This window comes from Protopterus annectens, chromosome 9.part0, assembly GCF_019279795.1.
Source record: "Protopterus annectens isolate FY-2018-M chromosome 9.part0, PAN1.0, whole genome shotgun sequence".
Classification (NCBI taxonomy): Eukaryota; Metazoa; Chordata; order Ceratodontiformes; family Protopteridae; genus Protopterus; species Protopterus annectens.
The window spans coordinates 290,896,726-290,920,443 of record NC_056743.1 but is presented as its reverse complement, the minus strand read 5'-3'; the positions used below and the strand labels follow the sequence as shown (position 1 = coordinate 290,920,443).

The following is a 23,718-nucleotide window of genomic DNA, read 5'->3' as shown; positions in this document are numbered from 1 at the left end:
GCCATTAACATTAAAATGGCCAACATATATATATATAGATATATATATACAGACATGGAAAAAGGATGCTTAACTAAATGGTATTTTCATTGATCTCAAAAGAACCATTGAGAAGACTCAATGGCCAAACTCTCCTCCAGAAGTGTCATCTGCTGGGATCTGGATGCAAAACTCTGTCCTGATTCAAACATTACCTATCAGAAACATACTTTGAAGTCTTGTCTAGAAACTACCATTACAAGCAGGAACTTTCAGTGCTGGTGTGCCTCAGAGGCCAGTATTAATTTCAATACTGTACTCCTAATGATATAACCTCTTGCATTCCACTCGATAGAAGCCTATATGAGGATCATATATGTTGACTGACATTGGGCCACAAAGCTATAATCTAACAGTAAAATATTATTTAACTAGATGCTGTGACAAGAGGAGTTACTGCTAGCACAGCTAGCTGGAATTTTGTAAATAATTATATATCATTTGTGAATATCAAACTAATCTATACAAGATGCTTGTGCTACAAATGTGTTAGAACTGAATGTCATGTGTATATCAAACTACTCTGTACAGATGTTTGTGTTGAAAAGGTATCAGTGAAGTGCTTGTGCTTAAAATGCATCCACAGTGAGCTTACCAGAAGAGAAAAAAAATGCACATGCACTTTTGTAACTGTTTAAATGTATATGTTAACAGAGGAAACCGGTGGGTTAACTTCAGTCCAGCAAACTTTAGAAAAATATCTGAAATTAAATTACTTTATAGGCTAGATCAGAAAGATGTTTCAATGCATCTAGAGACAAAGTCTGTACCAGGAAGCTTTCTGTATTGTGTTTGAGGTGAACTAATTGCTACTTTGGAAGCATGAAGGAATGCAATTGTTTTATGACTTCCAGCACCTACGAAACATCTTCGCAAAACACCTTGTATGAGTATTTTTACAGGTAGATGCTAAATAATACCAGCTTCAGCAATGGGGGTTTTGCCTGGGAACTAGAAGTCAGATGACCAGAAATTATATCATTCTGCAACTTATCTCAGCAGTAATATTTTAAATATTATTTTGAGAAGTCTCTCGGCGAGACAGATCATTCTACAGTCTGTCTTGGACCTGACAACAACAAGAATCACCATTCACCACATCTGCCTTTCTCTAAGTAAGCTATGAGGATACAGTAACTCTCTTAGATACAATCAGGAATATAGTGAAATTTAGTTTAGATTTTGTTTTTCTTTATTTGTGTGAGCCTGTAATGCAATGTTATTTTAAATATTTCCTGTGGTTTTGAACTCTGATGTCACTGTGAATGTATACTGAGTATATCTTTTTTTATTATTATTATATTTTATTATTATTATTTATTATTAAATATGTTTAAATCTTTTATTGTGGCTGATCTGTGTAGTGATATTTAAAATTTGAGAGTACTTGCATTTATTTGGTGACACTGTATGGGCCATTCCTAATAGCCTTGCTTTTGGTCAAACTACCATTTGTATTAATATTACACAGTAAGGCTGGACACCCTTTGTTAAGGGCTGTAAAGTAGCTGTCGAGGAGTGACTGGTGGCAGTGGAAACTACCTTATAGTCTGGGCAGAAGGGGGCATAGCTAGTAAACCTGTGGCAGCCTTTCCCAGAGGTGTGTGTGTGTGTGTGTGTGTGTGTGTGTGTGTGTGTGTGTGTGTGTGTGTGTGTGTGTAAATCAAAATTCAAACAGTGTATGTGTCAGCTACTTGGACACAATGCACTGGTTGGACAGAGAGGGTGCTGGAGGTCTTGGCATGGTCACTCAGCTGAGATCTCAACTCTATAGCTGTGCCAGTGGGAGTCTTATTGGGGATCTGGAAGAAGAGGGAGACTGTGGTCTCTGTATGCTCTTTTAGGGAAATTGCACTTCATGCAGAGAGCTGCATCTGTAAACACTGTGTGTGTACTTGTTATCCTCCCAGTGAACGTCCCCCCACAGGTACAAGTGGTGAAGATTGAGGCTCTTTGATTACGGGTCCAGTGGTGGATTGTCACAGATGCATTCAAACAAACTCACACTTAGCATTAAAAATACCCATTATCATCTTTGGTACTAAGCAAAAGCTGACCAAAAATGATAACCTCAATGTTAACACACCTCAACAAAAATAAACTTACATTTAGCTTCGTAGGTTCATATGCAATGACTAGGATAGCTGCCCTTGCAGGCAATTTTAAGCCTAGCCAGTTTCACATTTTGTGCTCAAAATAACCTATCCCATCTGGTTATAGACTGGCTTTACCCATCTCATGGTCAATAAATGTATATTACCCTTAATGAGAATACTGGGATCATACCATAGATACTTTTTGGGGACCCATGCATGGGATAAAGCATTAAGGAACTGTCTCTGCCCATTATTAACACAGGGGCAGTCCTGGAGTAAATTTTCTGTCTCCTATCCATAGATCTAAGCTGTACTTGAAAAATGACAATGATGAACTTTGTGTATGCACCAGAAGCATATGTAGGAGAAGGGGAAAGCCATCATATTGTGCACTGGCTGAATCAAGGGAAGACCCTGAGTGCTTAAAACATAAATTTAGAGAAATGTGTAACCTCTAGACAAATGTTACATTAGAGAAGCACTTATTTTATACAAGAGACCAAAAGCCAGGTGAAACGTTTACAGCTTAGATCACTGACTTGAGAAACAAAGCTAAAACATGCAGATTTGGTGACTTGAAAAATGAGTTAATAAAGGACAGACTTGTGTGTGTGGTGTTAATAGTGCTGCAGTGAGAAAGATTTGCTTCATGACAGTGACTTAACTTTAGGCAAAGTCATAGAGATTTGTGAAATCGATAAGCTCACAGAAAGGGACACAAGTATGCTTACAAGTAATACGAGCATGGTTTCTACAGCCTCTAGAGCAAGTGTAGACAGCATGCAACATGTGGCAAGCAGAAGCAGGCCTAAGCACATGACAGTAGCAACCCCTGTGGGTGTGGCAGGGAGAACCCGGAGCTTTCTAGCAAGTTCTAAGACTAGCTCAGTAAAAAGGTCATACTCAGTACAGTATATGGGTGAGTCAACAAAACCCAAGTCAAGCCTCACTGTTAACTGTCGTAATTGTGGAGCCAACCATGAGTCTAAAAGAGAGAAATACTTACTATTTGGTCAGCAATGCCACAAGTGCAAAAACTGGAACCATTTCAAAAGTTTTGTAAATCAAGCAAGCACATTCAGTTATTAAGAAAGGTCACTCAAAAAAGCATTTTGATCATATAGAGAGCTGCAATCCTACTTTCTGTGTAGCTGGTGCATCAGTGGTCATTGAAAAGGTTAATTAATACAGTAGATTTATTGGCAAAGAATGTAGTATTCTGTCCTGTGCTGATCAATGGTAAACCCACAGTGCTCAAAGGAGACACTGGTTCAAAGTGTAATGTGATATCAGCAGAAACATTTGCTAAAGTGAGGGCTGGTGAGCAACTTAATTTGGTCAATTGTGCGAAGCTTGTTGTTTATGGAGGTGAAGAAATTCAAACCAAAGTCTCAGTGCTTTCACGCTATTCAACTGGGAACAGTTACAGCTTGCAATTTTATGTAGTCTGAAGAACTGTGCAGTCATTATTTGGTCTCAGACACAGTTTGAGAATGAAACTGCTTTCTTTCACCAGAGAAGTCCATCATGTAACCACATGTCCCAGTTCCAGGTTTACTGATGCAATTTTCTTAGAGTATGCTGATTTTTTCAACTACAAGCTACGCAAACTTCCAGTTATGTACTCCATGAGGTTAGACCCGGACATCATTCCAGTGGTCAGACCAGCAAGAAGACTTCCAATAGCTATGCAGGACAAAGTCAAGATCCAGTTAGACAAAATGGTGCAATAAGGTGTGATTTTTTCAGTCAAAGGACCAACTGGGTGGGTATCTTCCACGGTAGTTGCGTGTAAGAAAAATTCAGATGAGATCAGAGTATGCATTGACCCAAGAGATTTGAACAAGGCATTAAAAAGACCTCATCATCCCATGCATACAGTCAAGGAGATTGCAACCCTCATGCCAAATGCTACTGTTTTTTCTGTCTTAGATGCAAAGAGTTCATTTTGGCAAGTGATGCTTGATCGCAAATCTTCACTACTGACTAATTCAGTGCACCATTTGGTAGGTACAGATTCCTCAGGATGCCTTTTGGAATATATTCTGCCAGTGAAGTCTTTCAATGTGCAATGGAGCATATTTTTCAGGCTACATGTGTGCAATAGTAGTTGATGATTTACTGCTTGGCGGTAATGGTGAAGCAGAGCATGACAGAAACCTCAGGGAAGTTCTGGACAGAGCACATGAAGTGAACTTAAAGCTTAATCCTCTGAAGTACAAATTCAGACTACCAGAAGTTATTTATGTAGGTATTTATTTACCAGTACATGCGTATGACCAGATACTTCTAAACAAGCATCCATTCTTGAGATGCCAGCTCCAGACAATGTCCAAGCCTTACAGCATTTTTTTGGTATGGTTAACTATTTAGGCAAATTCATCCCTGACTTTAGTGAGTTATCAGCACCTTTAAGAGAGCTGACATGCAAAAATGTTGCATGGCCATGGTCAGAACAACACCAGAGAACATTTGACAACCTCAAACAGCAAATTACTAATCCGTATACATTAAGATATTATGATGTCCCCAAACCAGTAGTTATTTCCTGTGATGGTTCAAATTTTGGTCTTGGTGCAGTTATTCTTCAAGAGGGCAGACCTGTTGCTTGTGCATCTAGAACTCTTACCCTAACTGAGATGCAGTATTCTCAAATGAGAAGGAACTTTGGCAATTGTGTTTGCATGTTCTAAGTTCTATGGTTATATTTATGGCTGAGCTATCCATATTGAGACTGATCATCAACCTATAGTCACTATTTTAAATAAGCCTATGCATTCAGCTCTAACAAGACTACAAAGAATGATGCTCAGATTGCAAAAGTATAATTTCAAATGGTCTATACAAAGGGTAAACTTCTTTATCTGGCTGATACCTTAACCAGATCACCCAGAAATACTACAGGGCAGCTTGATGCAGTGAGGTTTGACTTTGATGTCATGGAAGTGTATTATTTTTCTACCTCCAGACTTGATGAGAGATCATACAAAGATTGTTCAATTTTGCAAAAGCTCAACCACTTCATCAATGTAGGATGGCCTTCAAAGCAATCCTGTGTACTACCAGAAGTACTTTATTTTCCGTACAGAGATGAGATGTTGATGGAAGATGGTATCATTTTCAAAGGTCCAAAAGTTGTTGTTCCTACTTCCTTACTGCGAGTATACATTCGGATTTTGCATCGTTGCCACCCAGGTTCCAATTCTACAAAAAGAAGGACGAGAGAACTAGTATTTTGGCCTTCTCTAACAAAAAATATTGAAAGAGTGCTTTCCTGTTCAGTGGGCAGCAGTACTAAGCTGCATTTGCAAAAAGAGCCACTTCAGCTAAGCCAAATTCCTGAACTACCTTTGTCAACTGTAGCAACTGACATATTTGAGTGAAACAGTCAATATTACTTTGTGTTGGTAGACTCTTATTCAAACTGGTCTGAAATCGATTTGCTACCTAACCTAACATCCAGTGCTGTTATTAATAAAATGAAACATCATTCTGCAGTCCACGCAAAGTTATTTGTGACAACGGTTCTGTTTATCAGTCAATTGTTTCAGAGATTTACTAAAGAGTGGGACTTTATCCATGTTACTAGCAGTCCTGAATATCCACAGTCAAATGGCCTTGCTGAACTAATCTCAGAAATATACCCCATGGCAATCTACCTGGCTCACCTGCTCAGAGACGTCTATCTAGGCAAACCCAAACAACCTTGCATATCAGTACCAGTTTGTTGGTGCCTAATACTAAAAATAACAGGGCAATCAAAGCCCAACTTTTTAATAAGCATCCTTCTCAGAAGCCAGCTATGATAAAATTAATTAGCAGATTTCTTCATTTGTTAAAAGAAGGAGAGGCAGTGAGGGTGCAAACGGTGAAAGGCTTTGATCGAATTGGTCATGTGAGAGATATATGTAGCAAGCTCAGATCCTACTTAGTGAAATTTGAAGGTATAGAGTACAGGAGAAACCAGAGACATCTTCTTCCTGTATAAATGATATTGCAGCATTGTACCTGTGATACAGACTCTAGAGCTCAGAGCAACCCAGACAATTTTCATACAGAGGAATGTGTCACAGTATCCATTTCTATTCCTGATGATGTCCCAGATGTACCCAAAGTTGAACCTTCCTTGAAGACAGTCCCCATTGCTATATCCAATTCTGACTTTTATCTTATACGATCAGGTCATATTTCCAGACCTAGTGTAAAATACACAGCAACTTTATTTATTTATTTATTTGTTTATTTATTTATTTATTTGTTTATTTATTGTTTGTTTGTTTGTTTGTTTGTTTGTTTGTTTGTTTGTTTGTTTGTTTGTTTGTTTGTTTGTTTGTTTGTTAACCGGGTTAGTCCAGCTGGGCTAGTGGTGGCCCATTTTCAGTGGAGACCCGAGGACAAAAGCTCCAGTACATATATAAAGTATATACAATATAAAGTAAATAGGTTTACATCATTATAGGATATCTAAGTATACAGAATATGCATCATTATAAGATGTAAGCTCAAACAGTTCAAATGGTTATGAGTTTACAAAGGCAGAATTACAGAGACTTGCCAAATTTTGTAATAGATAAAGTGAGTAGCATGAGTCAATATTAGTACAGGAGTAACAGTTTTACAAGTAATATATACACACTGGTTTGCAATTTAGAGCTTTTCAGTTTGAGAATATGAGTAAGGTAGGCCAGAGGCACATATGCAAAAGATTTTTGGAAAGATGTTCTGAGCAGGATCTATGACATTTGTTAAAGATGGTAAAGAAGTGATGATTTTAGGTGTGGAGTTAGTAGTGTGGGTGCTTTAGGTGGGAGCATGTGAAGGACATTCCCATTTGGAGGAGAGATGGGAGAGAAGCATGGATTTGAAGTTGTTCTGGTTAGGTATATTACGTAGTGGTGTGGGGAGACTGTTCCATAGCTTGGCTATGGTGTTGGATCGTAATAGTTTGCCAGGAGGGTGGATGGGTTTGTATATATGTAGGAGGTTTTGGCCTTTGGATTTCAGGGTGCGGGTAGGTGTATAGGGTATTAGAGATTTAGCAAGAGAGGGGCATTCTGTTGATTTAAAGATGAGTTTGTGGGCTGTTGTAAGTTGTAGGTACTTTAGGTGGTTGTGGAGTTCTAGCCAGTTTAGGGTGTGTAGGGAGTGACAGTGATGGAAAGAGTTCTTAGAATTGGTTGCAAATTTGCAGATTTTGTTGTACCAGGATTCAAGTTTAGAAAAAAGGCCAAGTTGTAGGTTGGAGAATAGGGTAGCACCATACAAGAGAGAGTGGAGAAGGAAGGTAGATGCAAGGGTATGTCGAGAGGATGGAGTAAGGTAGTAGTTATGTCTGTAGAGGAGACCGATTTTCTGGTGGGGTTTTTTATTTGTTGAGAGGATGTGGGAGTCAAATTTTAGGTTTTCATCGATGGTAATTCCAAGTAGCTTGGTACTAGGAACTATTTCTAGAGGGGTGTTATTGTGACTTTTGATGGAGAATTGGGCCTTGTGGAACTGGGAGGTTTTGGTGGGAGTGAATATCATAAGTTTTGTTTTGTTGGCATTTAGGGCCAGGTGATGAGATTGCATCCATGTTTCAGTTTTGGAGAAAGCTGTTTGGGTATAGAGTAGAAGTTTGGAGGGGCAGGAGGCTGAGCAGATGATAGTGGAGTCATCTATTTATTGGATGATTGAGGCTTCAGGGGTAGAGAGGTGGAAGTTGTTAATGAATAAGTTGAAGAGGAGGGGGCCAAGTACTGATCCTTGGGGAACTCCTGTGGGTGTAGGTAAGAAAGGGGAGGTTGATTCTTTCCATTGTACAGCCTGTTGGCACACGGAAAGGTAGCTGGTGAACCAGTCAAGGGTTGAGGGAGATAGATGCAGCTGTGAGAGCTGGGACAGGAGAAGGGAATGAGAGATTGTGTTGAATGCTTTTGAGAGGTAAAAAAATAGAGAAGATATGTATTTGCCGCTTTCACATGCTAAGTTGACTGTTTCAAGGAAGGAAAGGAGGGCTGTCATGGTGCTGTGGACAGGGCGGAAGCCATGCTGGGTGGGAGAGAGGAGTTTGTGCTGGATTAGGTAGGGCATGAGCTGGGAGTGGATGGTTTTCTCTACAATTTTAGAGAGGGGAGATAGTATAGCTATGGGTCTGAAGTTGGTTGTGTCTGTTTTCTTACCACCTTTGTGGAGAGGAATTATGAATGCATGATGCCAGATGGTTGGTACATAGGATTCCTGAATGGATCTATTCATGAGGATGGAAATGGGATAGGCTATAGATTCGGCTGATATTTGAAGAAAATTTGCTGGAAGGTTGTCAGGGGCATTGCGGCATGATTTTAGCTTTTAAAGTAGTCTTTTTACAGTATTGGTGGAGACAGGTTTAAGGGAGAACAGGGGTGGAGGAGGGGGGTGAGAGAGGGGGTTTGAGGGGCAGGGTGAAGGGTTTGTATTGGTGGGTGGATTGTGGAAAGTGGAGGATAATGTAGCTATGCAGTCTATGAAAAATGTGTTGAAGTTAGTGGCTATTTTTAGATTTGAGAGGTTAGGATTGGGGCATGGGTTGGAATTATTACCAGGGTTGAGTATTGAGGAGATGGATGTCCAGAATTTCTTTGGATTGTTTGAGTGTTTGTATTGCAGATTGCTGTAGTAGTTTTTGCGATCTTTTCTTATTGATTTTTTGGCCAGGTTACGAAGATGTTTATATTCCTGGAGGGTGCTGGGGTTTTTTTGTTTTTGGTATAGTTTCCACTTTTTGTTTCTTTGATTCATTATAAGTTTCGTTTCTTGGGATAGCCAGGGGCAGGAATTAGTTTAGATATGTTTGTTTTGTAAAGGGGCTAGTTTATCAAGTAAGGTAAGGAAAGTTTGGTTAAAGTATGTAACAGCATTATCTAGTGGAACGCTTTTCAGTGGAGACCAATTAGTAGCCTTGAGGCATTCAGAGAAGATTTTGGGGTTGAAGGAAGATAGGTTTCGGGATTGTGTGAATATGTGGGAGGGTAGGCGGTCTGTGAAGGCTGGTAAGTGGTCACCTAGGGGGTCAGGTATTATACTGGATTTGGAGATATGGTTGGGGTGTGTTGTTAGTATCCAATCTAGGATGGTACCAGAGGAACCATCTTTGTTTGGCCTGGTAGTGAGGTCGATTAGTTGGGTGAAGTTGTAGAGGTTGATAGAGTGAGTTGGGGTATCTATGAGGAAGGAGGTCCAGTTAATATTTACATCACCAAGAATGTAGGTTTCATTTATGATGTTTGAGCTAAACCAAGAGAGGATGTCTTCTAGAGTTTTGGTATTGTCTCCAGGAGGTATGTAGATGGAGTAGATGCAGATGGATTTGTAGTTATTAAGTTTTAAAAAGCCCACAGTCATTTCTGCATTGGCAAAAGTTGGGATGGGGTTGGTGGCTGGAGTAAAAGTGAGAGTTGAGGGGTAGATTATTGCTTGGACATAACTGTTTTATATGTGTCTAATTTTGTATGATTACATGTCAAAGTAGTTCTGCATAACTGCATGTCAAAAGATAATTTTTGTAAATTGCATGAGATTGAATACTGTCATTTGGTATATGGATCATTTCTCAAAGAGAGAGGATGTAGATCAGAGCATGTGAATGTATCTTTAAGAAGCATTGGGCTTTGCAGTGGTGCAGCAGTTAACGTTGTTGCCTCACAGCAAGAGGTTATCTGGTTTGATTCTTGGCTGGGGTGCCTTCAGTGTGGAGTTTACATGTTCTCCCTGCGTTCGCATGGGTTTCTTCCGGGTACTCTAGTTTCCTCCCACAATCCAAAGACATGCATCTGGAGCATTTCTCCCTGGGCCTCCACTGAAAATAGGCTCCGTCCTAGTCAGACATTCCCAGTCAACAAAATGATAAATAAATAAATAAAAATAAATTTCCAGATGTAGCACATGCATATAAATTGTGAGCACATGCAGGTAGCTGTGCTATTTTGAGAGAACAGCCAGAGTGCTAACATGTATGAGTGTGGTAGTCAGTCTGTTTATAAGTTGATTTAAGTTTAATTTACAAAGCCTCATTTCTGATGTGTTTGTGTGTAATAAAGCTGCTTGAACAGAACCCATAAATGTTCATCTGTTTTATCCTGACCAGACAAGCGACAGCTGTCAATGATAAAACGTTTGGAGGTGGAAGAGAAGACAACATTGGCACTGTCTGAATCCTGTATACCAGTTATATATATATATATCCAGTATACCTGTTGCAAGGTATTTAAACTGAATGTGCACACTACAGTTTTAACTTGAGAAAGCCCAGTATCACTGGGTGAAAGTGCTTGTTTGCATTCTGTTGGTTTTGTATTAAAGAATATTTTCGCATATAACGACATTGGTGGATTCCACTTTTTATCTTTTGGGACTACTGTTTTTTGAAAGTCAAAATCCTCACCCAAATCTTTACCACTACAGTGTGGTTCGATTTGTTCTTCAATTTGTGGTGTCCTGGAAGTGTTTGTTTGCCTCAAGCTCTTGGTTTCTCTTTCTTGTTCTCTGTTGGAGTTCTTTTTTTTGGACAATCCTGTATACCAGATACAGATAATCCTAAGTGGGAGTTAGGATGGACTTTTGGAAGTTGATAGTCAACCTCAGACTTTGAAGAAGAGTGATGGTGAACTCCATATCCTGTAACAGGTGACAGGGAGAAGTTACCTTTAGCAACAAGTCATCTAGATAAGGAAAAATCTGAAAGCCTTTAAGCCTGCAGAAAGCAATCACAGGAGCTAGGGATTTTGTGAATACCCTTGGGGCAGTAGAGAGGCCAAAAGGCAAAGCTGAAAACTGAAAATGAAAAGAAACAGAGAAACATAAAAACCTCCTGAAAACAAGGGTGACTAGGAATATTAAGGTAAGCATCCTTCAGATCCAAAGACACCAGAAAAGCCTGTGGTACTAAAAGGCAAAAACAAGGTTTGAAGAGTAAGTATCCAAAACCTGGGGACTTTGAGAACATTGCTGAGCAGGGAGAGATCTGGAATACAACTCCAAATGCCCTCCTTTTGAGGAACCAGTAACATCCTAGTGTAAAAAACGTTTCCCACTTGAGAAGGGGAACAGGTTTAATGGTTCCTTGGTTCATCAGGGAACCTAGGACCTCTGGCAAATGAGGAAGTTGCTCTAGAAGAGGTTAAGGAATCCCTGAAAAAAGAGGAACAGACTTCCACAACATGAGGTAACCCTGACAGATGATAGAACCCCAGTGTCTGAAGTGATGAGAAACAAATCTGGAAGACAAAGGAAAAGCCAAAGGGACAAAAGAATCTGGTCAAAGAGAAGGGGAGGGGGTAAATTGTCAAAGAAAAGCAGGCTTATCAGATAAAGAAGGCTTCTGGGCCACAGAAGTCTGAGAAGCTTTAGCAATGGTGGATCACCTTCCACCTGTTCTGCCCAGAAGGCCTGGTGGGGTTGCCTGCAGACAAAGGAAGATCTAGAAAGATAATTCCTTTTGAACTAAGGGATAGGAGATACAAAAATATGTTTAAGGTCTTGCAAGGCTTTGACTCTCTCTTGAAGAGACTTAAACAGGACAGCAGCAGCAGTCCCAGAGAGATGTTTATTATCCAAATGTGCATCCAACAGCTTGGCCTTAATGTCCTCAGGCAAAGACTGGAGAGGAATTGCCTCATGACTGACCCAAAAGCCACAGCCCTGAAAGAGCTATCAGCAACATCATAGCTGCACTTGATAGAGTGGCAAGCCACTTGAGAAATAGCACCTAAAATAGATAAGGCAGAAGACTTACCTTCATAATCAGGGAGGTCAGAATTAACTTGACCAGCCAGAGCATACCGGGTCATGTGGGTTTGGCAATTAGCCTTAAAGGCCAAAATAGAAGCAGTATGAACTTTCTTAGCAATAATGTCCATTGCCCTACTATCCTTATCAGAAAGTAAATCTTTGGAAGAGGGCAAGAGCTTAGAAGGTTTGCCAGAAGAGAATGACACTACAGCAAAATCAGCAGAAGGATGCTTAAATAAAAACTGACAATCCTCGGGACCTTGTAGATCCTATCAGGTTTCTCAGGAGCAGGAAGCTGATAATCAGGAGACTTAACAACAATGAATGTGTCGAACAAGACAGCCAACACAGGAGCAACTGTAGATGGTTTCAGAGTATCAACCTGAAGCAAATGATAATATCTCCTCTGAATGTCAGACCATAGAAAAGAATCCCACTTAAAGTATTCCATCATCCTAGCAATCATGTCTGCAGAGGACAATTCCTCAAAAGCAGACTAAGAGTTAGTAAACATTTCCTCATCAGAACCACAAATCAAAGGCAAAGGCATCTGAGAAGAAGAGGACAAGGACCTCTCTTCAGAGTCTGAATACTCATCTGAGGAATCCAGTTCCTTAGGCCATTTAGAAGGGGTAGAGGTCCAAGGAGGAGCAAACACGGAAACCCCTTGAGGAGGCTTCAGTGTCATCAAAGTAGTAAACAAGTCCTGAGTAAACTCTTGCCATTCCCTTTGAGTATCTTTAGGATGGACTGAAACATGCTTCATCTTTTGTCTTTTCTTGGAAGGGATGTCAACCCTAACAAATATTGGGGGTTCTGACCTTTGGTGAGATTCAATAAGATACCTGGAACCTCCTTTCTGACCAATATCTGTGGAATCCCTTTAGGACACTTCGAGATAATCACCACACTTCCCCCCTCAATGTCCAGAGCAGATGCCTGCAAATCTTCTGAGGACATGCAAAAAGACAGATCCATGATAGCTTCGGATGGGGTCGTGGCACAAGAATCTGATGTAGACACTGAATGGCCTACAGAGCAATTACCCACTTCTAGAAGGATGTCCAGTGGAGGCTGGACAGCTAATGAATTCAGATGAGACTCCTTGGCTTTCTTCTTACCTAACGGGAGTATCTTGGGGTTAATGGATTCTGCCATATTACCCTGGGCTAACTGTTTAAGCTATTGTTTTTCAAGATAAATGGCCATGGAAGACAAATGGCTTAGGCACAAATGCCTCACAGATACTCCAAGAGGTATGGCATGGGAAGCACCCAAACAAAAGAGACATTGTTAGTGATGATCCTTATGGAAAACCTGCCTCCCACAGTGACATTTTCCCTTCTTGGATGCTATGAACTGATAGTAAGCAAAATAAATACAAGAACAAAGAAAAGGAAAACAAAACGAAGTTCTGGGTAACTGTATCCATACATCACTTTTGTGCGCTGTGTCATGTGCTGGTAGCATATACATGATTTAGAGTGCATACAAGATCATAAGGTTTGGTATACTGGACAAACATTGGGCTGCCATAGATGTGAGATCCCTACAGTAAAGAATACTGCAACAGTGATATAGAAAGACATCATATGTTCAGCTATTAGGTTTGAGTCCAGACTGCATAAGATGTAACACAAGGCATATTAGGGCTCTTAGCAACTTTCTCAAGGTCCCCTCTTTTTAGCACAAAACCAGAAATACTAGTGCCTGTAGTTGGAGGTCAACTAGTAGTTGCTTAATATAAAAATGTTAGATAATGGCATTAAGTTAGCTGTTGCTAGCTCAACAGACAAGTCCAAGTTATAGTACAAAATGTCCTGGGATCTCGACTAGCCTACTAATAAACCTCACTAGTGTGAAGACAGTAACAGCAATATAATAACTTGCTTAACAGCATATTTTCTTATTTTACTTAAAACAAAAGAATTAGACAACAACCCAATGATCCTGTGCTTGACAAACAGGTTATCTCCAAGAGGGACTATCCATACTTTGCAATCATGCTGTATTTATTTTTCTTGTAGCTCCAAATCTGTTGACCTGTCCCTATCCCAGGAATGAAGAAATGCCATTTCCACAGTCGATGGGCATATAAATCTCTGCCCATAGCTCTCATACCTTTAGCCACAGCATATTCATTTCCTGACATGACAGACACCTATGTACTTCTCCAGCTCCAGTATCCCCACATCTCCCATATTTAATCTATACTCTGATTCCAAGTTGCAGTGGTCTTGCTGGTGGTAAACATCATTGATTATATGAATATTCTTAGTGCCATATATGAGGCGTAACTTTTTTAGATCACTGCATGTCTACTATGCTCCATTTCATCTAACCAGTTCACAATCTTCCATACTGAATTCACTCACAGCCTCTCCAGACTCTCTTTCTAGCTTCTCTTGTTTAATAATTTATATAATCCAGCCAGGATCTCCTCTAATCTAAGGCTATTTCCTATATGCACTAGAGCTGGTTCTTGCTGAGTCTATCACATGTTGTTTCTTGCTATCATAACCCTTCATTCCTGAATATTCCAATCCATCCACTGGCCACACATTCATTCCTCCCTTTTACTGACATTCTTTTAAACAGTCTCCTCTTTCTGGCTACCTACAACTCCTTCAGCTTATAAACCACCTTTTCCAAGTGACTGCCTCCCCTCTCTACTGTTGCATTCATACCTCAACCACAATAGAAAGCCTCTTCCCCAACTAATAGTCCAGCTCTAGCATATTGTTTTGCCTCATGCCAAGGAAGTTTTGTTAAATTATCTGTCACAATACTGATCATCCTTACTGCCATAGGTTCTTCCACATGTTAATATCTAGGTCTCTATATAGCGCAGTCTTTTAACATGCTACAGGTGGTGATTGTTACCACATATCTCTTGAAATTAAGGATGCTGCAACCTCTTATTTCCATTATCCCTATAAACAATTCCTTTTCTATCTTGTTGTCCTTCTTTTTTCATACAAACCTGTTACCTGTCTTCAGAATCTGACAAAATCTTTTGCTCTCTAAGGCTATAATGCAGTAATTTACTTCCCTCTCCAGCACTACAGAGGTCTTTTTTACTTATTTTTAACTACTGTAAAAGCTTTATGCTCCAAATAAGTTTCAGTCATTTATGTTATTGGCCACCCACCTTCATGTCTCCTTGCCTTCCTCATGAGGGCCACCACTGATGTCTTCTGTTGAAACCCTAATCCTGATTTCTCAAAAAAAAAAAAATCTGAAAACTTTTGGGATATTGAGCAAGACTTTCTCTATGCCACTGTCATGATGCAGTCACCTGTATAAAGATTAATATCTACTAACTATTCCCCATTACTCTCCTTCTCCGATATGAGTCCACTTGTACAAAATAACAGATCCATACTCAGCAGAAATAAAATTCATGACAGAGTACAACATTGCTTGTCCCTCGCTCCATTGATATACTTTTTTGATAGACCCACCATTTGCAGTCAAAGGCAGACTGGGCACAATAAGTATTTTCTACTCTTGAATGAACCTTTGTCCAAGTCACATATCTTCCTGCACCTGAAATACAAAGCTCCCAGTGATCATGCCATCCATCTTGTTAAAAGCGTTCTTAATATTAAAATAGGGTTCTATATTGCATTAGAAATGTTCACCTTACTGACACCCCTGTCAAACATGCCCTTCCTGTGCATATCCTTACTTCGTTCGCCTTTCACAAGTCAGTTTGGAAACTAGCAAACACAATTTCTCTCACTATGCTTTAATGCCCAAATGATTGCCTTATCTATCACTTTTAATCAGTAAGCCCATCAAGCTTGCATCTGTATTAGAATGTGTTCATCAATTCACTCATTACTACTCATTTCAGTTTATGACTGCGCAGTTGCTACTGACCTTGTCATATGATGTAGCCATTCTGAAGTCATCATTCCTTATCCTGGATCCTACAATGCCTTCTCTAACTTATACTGCACTTTCTCTACTTTTTCTTTCCGAGAAAACAAATTTTACTTTTCTCTTAATGTGCTACACTCATCTGCCATTTAATCTGCCCTTGGAGTCCACCTTCAGGTCATTACACAATCAGGTGGTCTCTAGGTAGGTAGTCTATCCAAGAGCCCTTTCTGCCACAATCTGAGCCAAGAGGCATAATCTGCAAAATTACATTTATGAATTGAACATATTAGATAAGAGCAGATAATGTTTGTGTATTTATTTTTATACTATTGTATTTAATCTTTATTAACCGGGATATAGTGTTGATCCATCTTGATATTTTGAAACTCAGCTTAGAAAAAGTACAAAATCAATATTGAATATTTATAAAGTAGTTATTATAAACAGAAAAAAACATATATTACTTGAACATCCTTGAGTATGATTAATAACACAAAATACCCTGAGGGATATGCATGATGCATATTATTTACACTGTTTACAATATCTAGTATAAGTAAACAAAGATAAGAAAATTAAGAGAAATACCAATAAGTGAAGGAGAAAGACAGAGAGTGGGAGAAATAAATAGGGAGTGGGGAAAAGAAATGGAAAAAGAAAGAAAATTTAATTTTATAGTGTAGAGGCCACTGGAATATACTTATTTTGTAAGAGAACATAATTTTAGAAATTGTTTGGAATGTTGGTATTAAGTTAAAACATGGCGTTGAAAGCAAAGAAACTTCTTTAATTTTCCTTCTCCATCTCTCTCTCTCTCTCTATATATATATATATATATATATGTGTGTGTGTGTGTGTGTGTGTGTGTGTGTGTGTGTGTTGGTTCTGAATTTTACTGAATTAATTTGTTTTATGGTTCTAGGGAGGTATTCCCAGGTTTTGGGGCCAACATTAAGAAGCCATTGTCTGTACACTGAACTCCAATTTTAGGTGGTATGAAAAGAGACTGCAGTGGATGGAAGGAATCTAAACTTGTAGCCTGCTGAGTATGATGTGAAATGAGGAGCAAAGAATGGGAAAAATTGCAGATGAAGAGGTTGATAAATAAATAAAAGAACTAAACAGACCACTGCTGCTCTTTTCTAGGGTCTACAGTATTAAACTAGCATATGCTGTTGTTGGAGGTTGTTTGTAGTGATTTTAGGTTATTTTTTATGTGGAAGCAATTAATAAGTGGTGGTGCTGCGGTAGCATTGTCGCCTCACAGTAAGACATTGTCCTGTTCGATTCCCAGCTACAGCATCTTCTGCGTGGAGACATGCGTGAATGGGCGTACCTTTGTTGAAGGTTGTACATCAGTGCCGGCAACTCGCCACGTAAAAATCTACTGCCAATCATTAGCGGACCGGAGTTCCGCTGTGGCGACCCCTAACCGGGAAAAGCCGAAATACACAACAACAACATCATGTTCAAATCATTTTAAGAGTACTCATTTGTCAGTTCTGTATGGCTTCTGGTGAAAGACAGTGAGAGATTTACTTTCAAGGATTAGTTGAGAATTGATTTGTGATTTCATTCTTTTTTTCCTATTTAGCTTTGGATATTGAAATATTTATGTAGCCATACTTCTATGTTTTTGAAATATTTGCCGGTTTCTATAGTGTGTGGCCATTACTGAGAAAATCCCAATCAAGAGAAACAGAGGAGTGGTTTTGCTGAATTCCAGAGATCAAAATACAACATGCACGCACACACACACACACACACACACACACACACACACACACACACACACACACACACACACACAGATATACAGATAGACAGATAGATATAGATATAGATATTGGTGTATTTCTTTCTTTCTGTTAAGTAGTCAGTTAAGAAGTAGCTGTTTTTCGAAATTTTTTTTTGAGAAGTGTGGGAGTTGCATCCATAGATCACTTTGTTAAATTATGTACAGAATGTTTGTGACTGAGGGAGGTCAGTTCGTACTGCTTTGACAAATAATGAGAAATGGGAATGAGAGAAAAATGGAACATTGTGCAATGCCTTTGATGACAGTGCCAGTGTGTGATATGGGTTTGGCACAATCTGAACTGAAAAGGAAGTTTATAAGGCAATAAAGTGTCTCCAACTTAAACTTGTGAGATAATGAATACTGGCTGATCTGCTAAGTCAAAGACTTTTGTGAAATATATGAACTTGTTGATGTCTGTAGCCAAATCCAAATCTGGAAATTTACTAAATTGATTAAATTACTGGAAAGCACAATGGCAGACACATACTGGTTCTACTTTGAATACATTAAAGACAGACAATTGCTGGTCATTTTCTGTGAATATTTCTTGTTTGTTTATTTATTTATTTTGGTAAGCAACACGACTTATGTTTATAGGTAAATCCAATGAATCTGTGGATGAACAAATCTAATCAAGCTGTTGGAGTATACTAATCTAATCCAACTGTTAGTGAATTCTGTGGCAGATCAGATATTTGTATTAGCCACAGCTGGAGTACAGTGTCTGTTAATAAGAAAGAATAAGAAAGAAGACTCCTTCTTACTTACTGGTAAAACACAAAATCCAAAAGACTCCAAAACCAAAAAAAATCCAAGGCAGAAGGTCTCAATCAGCAACTATTTTATTTGGTAAACAGATTAAAACCAAAACAAGTAAATTACATTTATATATATATATATATATATATATATATATATATATATATATTAAGCACTTTCGTCCCTTATCAGAACTTCATCAGAATATAAAAACAGTTTCATCCCTTATCGGAACTTAATCAGAATATTAAAACAGTTAAGTTACAAAACTTTTATACACACATCTATGAGCAATGACAACACTTCCTTTGATGTTTCAAGAGAGAGTGTCTCCAACCATTCCCATGGAAAGTAGAATCACAATGTCATCTAGTGTTCAGAAGATTTAACTGCACTTCATCTTAACAGTATGTAATCTTGCAAGCCAGCTAGACTACTGTAAATGTTTTGTATTGAACAAATTGTGTTTTGTGTATATATAAAAAGAAGTTTCTGTGAATAATCTTAAATAAAAGATACAAATCAGATACAATGAATGTGTAAATCTTTAACCATGTAAACTATAACTATATTAAAATCATACACATAAAAATTGCTCCAAAAACCTAATACCTAAAAATCACTCAACATTCAATGCATGCAATCAGATGGTAAAATATATTAAAACCCATGGTAGTGAGCAACAGGGAAGGAGCTTGAATGGGAGAAAAAAACTGTGTGTTAAATACAAACTTCACATAAATAGCTTTATTTGTTAATGTGCTGTGCATTTAAAATGTTAAAAGGGTGCTTGAAATGCAAACCCATAGCAAAAGGGCCAGAGGTCTTATTGCACCATTCACCCCACCTTAAATTTGAAAAGGGGTGCTGTGGAACAAGACTCATTAAGTCCAGGCCAACCATGGGCATTCAAAGTCAGTTGCCAATATAATTCCCTTAGTTCCAATAACTGTACCTGTGGACCTCATCTCATTCCCACTTTAATCCTTCTATAACTATGAACCTAAATGTGTGACTTTTGTTGACCAAAACATATCTTGCCAAGGCATTATTGGGGTTCCTTTCGTTGATGTTATATTGGTGCTCATAAATTCTTTCCTTCAACCTACACTCAGTTTTACCTGTGTAAAAACATGGGCACTGTTGGCATAATGCCACATAAACACCCTCCTAGAATTACAGTCAAGATTTGACCTAACATTAAATTCATTGCCTTTAATAAGAAACCTGTCACACATTAGAATGATTTTACATTGGGAACAGAACCCACATTTCTTCATACAACAAACCTAATACGTGTTTCCTTTAGATGTGTATGCCAAAATTTCCTTCGGGTTCCTGTCTCTTCTAAATGTAAAACCAGGTTTGTGTCCTAACTTCTCTCTCAAGTAGGATTTTCACATATAATTGCCCAGTTTTTTTCAATAACCCATTTAAGTGTTCTGTGTGATCCCTGTTAAATGTAGTTATATGAAATTCATAGAGTAGTGAGGTCTAACCAAGTCTGCAGTTACACCCCCCTCCACTTCAGCCCCTATATCTTGTATTCTAAAAATTGTTGATCCTCTAAGACAGGTTAATACCATCCAGTACTTCTTGTTCTCATAACCTCTAACTTAAATTCCTTGAACAGTCTGTCAGAGTAACCTCTCTTATAGAACATTCCCAGTAAAAGTTCACGTTCATTGTGGAAGTCCTCATCCGTGGTAACCATTCCAGTGGCTCTAACCAAGTTCCCTTTCACTACAGATTTTTTCTGATGGAAAGGGTGGTAGCTGTTGAAATGGAGAAAGGAGACTAAATAAGTGGATTTTCTAAAACTCATAGCAATAAATATGTGGTTATTATTGCCCTTACTAAGGAGGACATCCAGGTAAGATATTTTCTTACTGCTGAATTCATACATAAATTTTAAAACGTTACTAGTATTGTTGATGTATGTTAAAAATGCCTCAATCCCTTCTACCCCACCCCTCCATAAAACAAACATATCATCCAGGTGCATATGTAAATCTTAAGTCTATCCTTGTACTCTGGATGATCTAAAACATATCGGTGCTCGCATTGAGCCATCACTATATTAGCAAATGTTCCACCACAAGGGGAACCCATAGCCACCCCAGTTTTCTGAGGATAAAAATCACCATTACGAACCAAAAAAACTGTTGTTCATCACCAGCTCTAACAGGTCCTCATACAGGTTGATGTCATTGGGGGTCTGATACACTCTTGTGTATCTTTGGGATACCAAATAACATGGGAATTGTGGGGAATTGTAGGGGAGAGCATCTGTAAATAGTTAAGATTCACACTGATTCTCCTTTCAAGTAACAAATCATCGAGTGCCTTTGAGATGTTTCGATAGCTACAACTTAGTTCATTTTTGAAACCCCTTGATAAGTGTCAGTGTGTAATATTCTTTCCATCCTTTGATTGTACTGATAGGCATCCATCACGATTCCCTCACCCTTCTTTTGACACAGACAATTTTCACAAATAATAATAATAATAATCATAATACTAATGAAAATGAAAATAATTACAGCTAATAATAATTAATAATTTTGTATATAAAACTCTAGATCTACAGACTACCAGTACTTGTGCAGGTCTTTTGTAGTACAATGGGAATGCAGTGCCCTAACTGCTGTGTCATATTTTACATAACAATGACATTTCTCTATTTAGTGAGTAGAACATTAACTGATGTTAGTATCAGAGATATAACAGATATTTTATTTTTTGCCATGAGTTATTATTATAAAAAAGTTGTTAGTGTATACAACTCCAAGGCTGGGATTCATAAAGTTTACACCCAGTCCTTTTTACCACCGGCATTTGTTTTTTTAAATTCTTAGACAATCCTTCTCCAGTCCTTACTTTGAAGAGGTGCAGCTCCACAGTGGGCTGTCCCTCTGGCCTACCACAAATGCTAATGAGGTATTCTGGAGAAGCAGATTATGGTAATTAGCTATGTGCTCTTGGCCCAAAAATGCCTGTGATAAGTGTTTTACATAGCCGAGCAATTCATAGAACTATATATGGCTGAAAAAAATCTTTCGACTAGCCAGAGTAATTTACTTGGCCAACAATTCATATTCATGTGTTACTTTCTGTGGGTGGATCATGTTAGAGGTAAATGCCTTAGATTTTAGTGGATAGTTAGTAGTGTGTGTGTGTGTGTGTGTGTGTGTGTGTGTGTGTGTGTGTGTGTGTGTGTGTGTGTGTGTGTGTGTGTGTGTGTGTGTGTGTGTGGTTGGGGGTTGTCCATATCTCTCAACTCCCTACAGACTTAACAAATACTGGATATAACATGTGGGGGGCCTCCTAGACAACAGGTTTTGCAACATGAAATATGGACACACACAAGACTGAAATTCTAATATTTATAATTACTGATTGACTGTAATGGTCATTGATATACAGTGGACCATGCTCAAGACATCCAGACAAAGCCAGGAGAACTCTAGATGACATCTGGGATTCTTTCTAAATATTATTCTACTCCACTTAAAATTTTGAAGATCAACAGGTCTTGAATTTAGATGCTTTTATTTTTTTAAGAAAAAGAAGCATGAAACTGTAATATTTGTCATTATTGAATGTTTGTATTTATCTGTGATTTATGAGGAGCATTAACAAACCAGGGACCTTATATAAAATCAGGGCCAGGTAAGAGGAATGGCAGTTTGTGGATCTGTGCGTGTTTGAATGTATGCATGCGTGTATGTGGGGAATGAATGGGGTGTCTTTGCTAACACTATGCATTGGCTAGCAACAGTGATTTTCAGAAGGACAGAAAAGGGTCTGTTAGCACTTGTAGTAATTGCAGAGCAATAATGTGATAAGCAAATTTGTCGATAATGAAATCTTTCCTCATTGTACCTAATTTGTCTCTGGATCATTGGTTTCCATAATCTCACTAACAGGTCCATTTTGCTGTACTCTTACTGTTCGAGACCAGCCCTAATTCTGAATCCTAAACCAAAATGTTTAGAAGAGAAGGATGACATCTTCTAGAGGTGATGTTTTCAGACAGTGTGGTATGTCAGAAGCTTTTCCTGCTGAGTAACTTGGTGCATCATCTGATACTGTTTATTCACCTAATGAACAGTCATCCCTTTCCATAAGGGAGGAGTGACTACAGACCCTGGAAATTATCACCCCATTAGCCTGATGAGTCTGATATGTACATCATGGACCTAATTAACAAGTATATAGGGAATCTCCAAACTCTAGATCCCACACAATTTGGTTTTGTGAAAGGTAGATCATGCCTGCTCAACCTGGTTCTCTTATGTGAGTCAGTCACCAGAGCTGTGGATGACGTTAAGGCAGTTCATACAGCCTACCTCCATCTGGCTAAGGCCTTTGATACCATTTCTCACTCAGGAATTTTTGATAAACTCACCAAACTAGGCATCAACCCCTATATCATTAGGTGGGTCACAAACTGGCTCACAGATGGAACCCACAATGTGAAAGTAGCAGACTCAAAGTCAGACTGCCGACCAGTCATGAATGGAGTCCCACAGAGATTGGTTCTGGGTCCTCTCCTGTTTGGTATCTACTTTTCAGAAGTCCAGGCCAACATGAAGGGACTCTGGCTGACCAAGTTTGCAGATGACTGCAAGCTGGGAGCCATTATTAACTCCACAAGTGATGCAGACATCCTACAGAAAGTCCTCACTGAGACCAATGAATGGTGTCAAAACAATGTCCTTAAGCTTAATACCAAAAAATGTGTTGTCATCCCCTTTGGGAAAAAATCAATTCCCACTTATTACCACATCGATGGGAGCCCACTGAACACTGAAGGTGTTATAGGAGATCTGGGGACACAGGTTGATGGCAACCTCTCCTTCGACCATCACATTGCCACTGTGGTCAGAAAGTCCATCTATCTGGCACATCTCATTACCAAGGATTTTGCATCCAGGAAGAAAGAGGTCATCATCTCTCTCTACTCTTCCCTCATTAGACCAGTCATTGAGTATAATGTCCCATTTGGCAAGTACCTCACTAGACACATGCAACAGCTGGAAAGGCCACAAAAGTACCTCAGCAAAAGGATCCTAGGCCTTAAACACATGTCCTACATGGATAGACTCAGAAAACTCCAGCTATTCTCTGTCTCATATCATGTACTAAGAAGCGATCTCTGCTTAGCTTACAAAGCCATGTCTGACCTAGCCCAGTTAGAAATGCTACATCTAAAGAAATCCCAATCCCTCCGCACCACAAGCTCCAGAGACTTCACCCTCATTACCACAATCAACAGAACATGCTGGAGGAACAGGTTCATAACCCAAGGACTGCCCATGTTCTGGAATAGACTCCCCATACATGTCAAACAGAGAACCTCACTGGTCCTTTCAAGAGAAATCT

General features: G+C 39.0%; 1 protein-coding gene across 2 annotated transcripts in view; it reads right to left on the bottom strand.

The window, feature by feature from the left end:
• OTOG (otogelin) overlaps positions 1–23,718 on the bottom strand; it is a 2,079,396-nt gene that overhangs the window by 176,479 nt on the left and 1,879,199 nt on the right. The gene's annotated exons all lie outside the window — the stretch shown is intronic.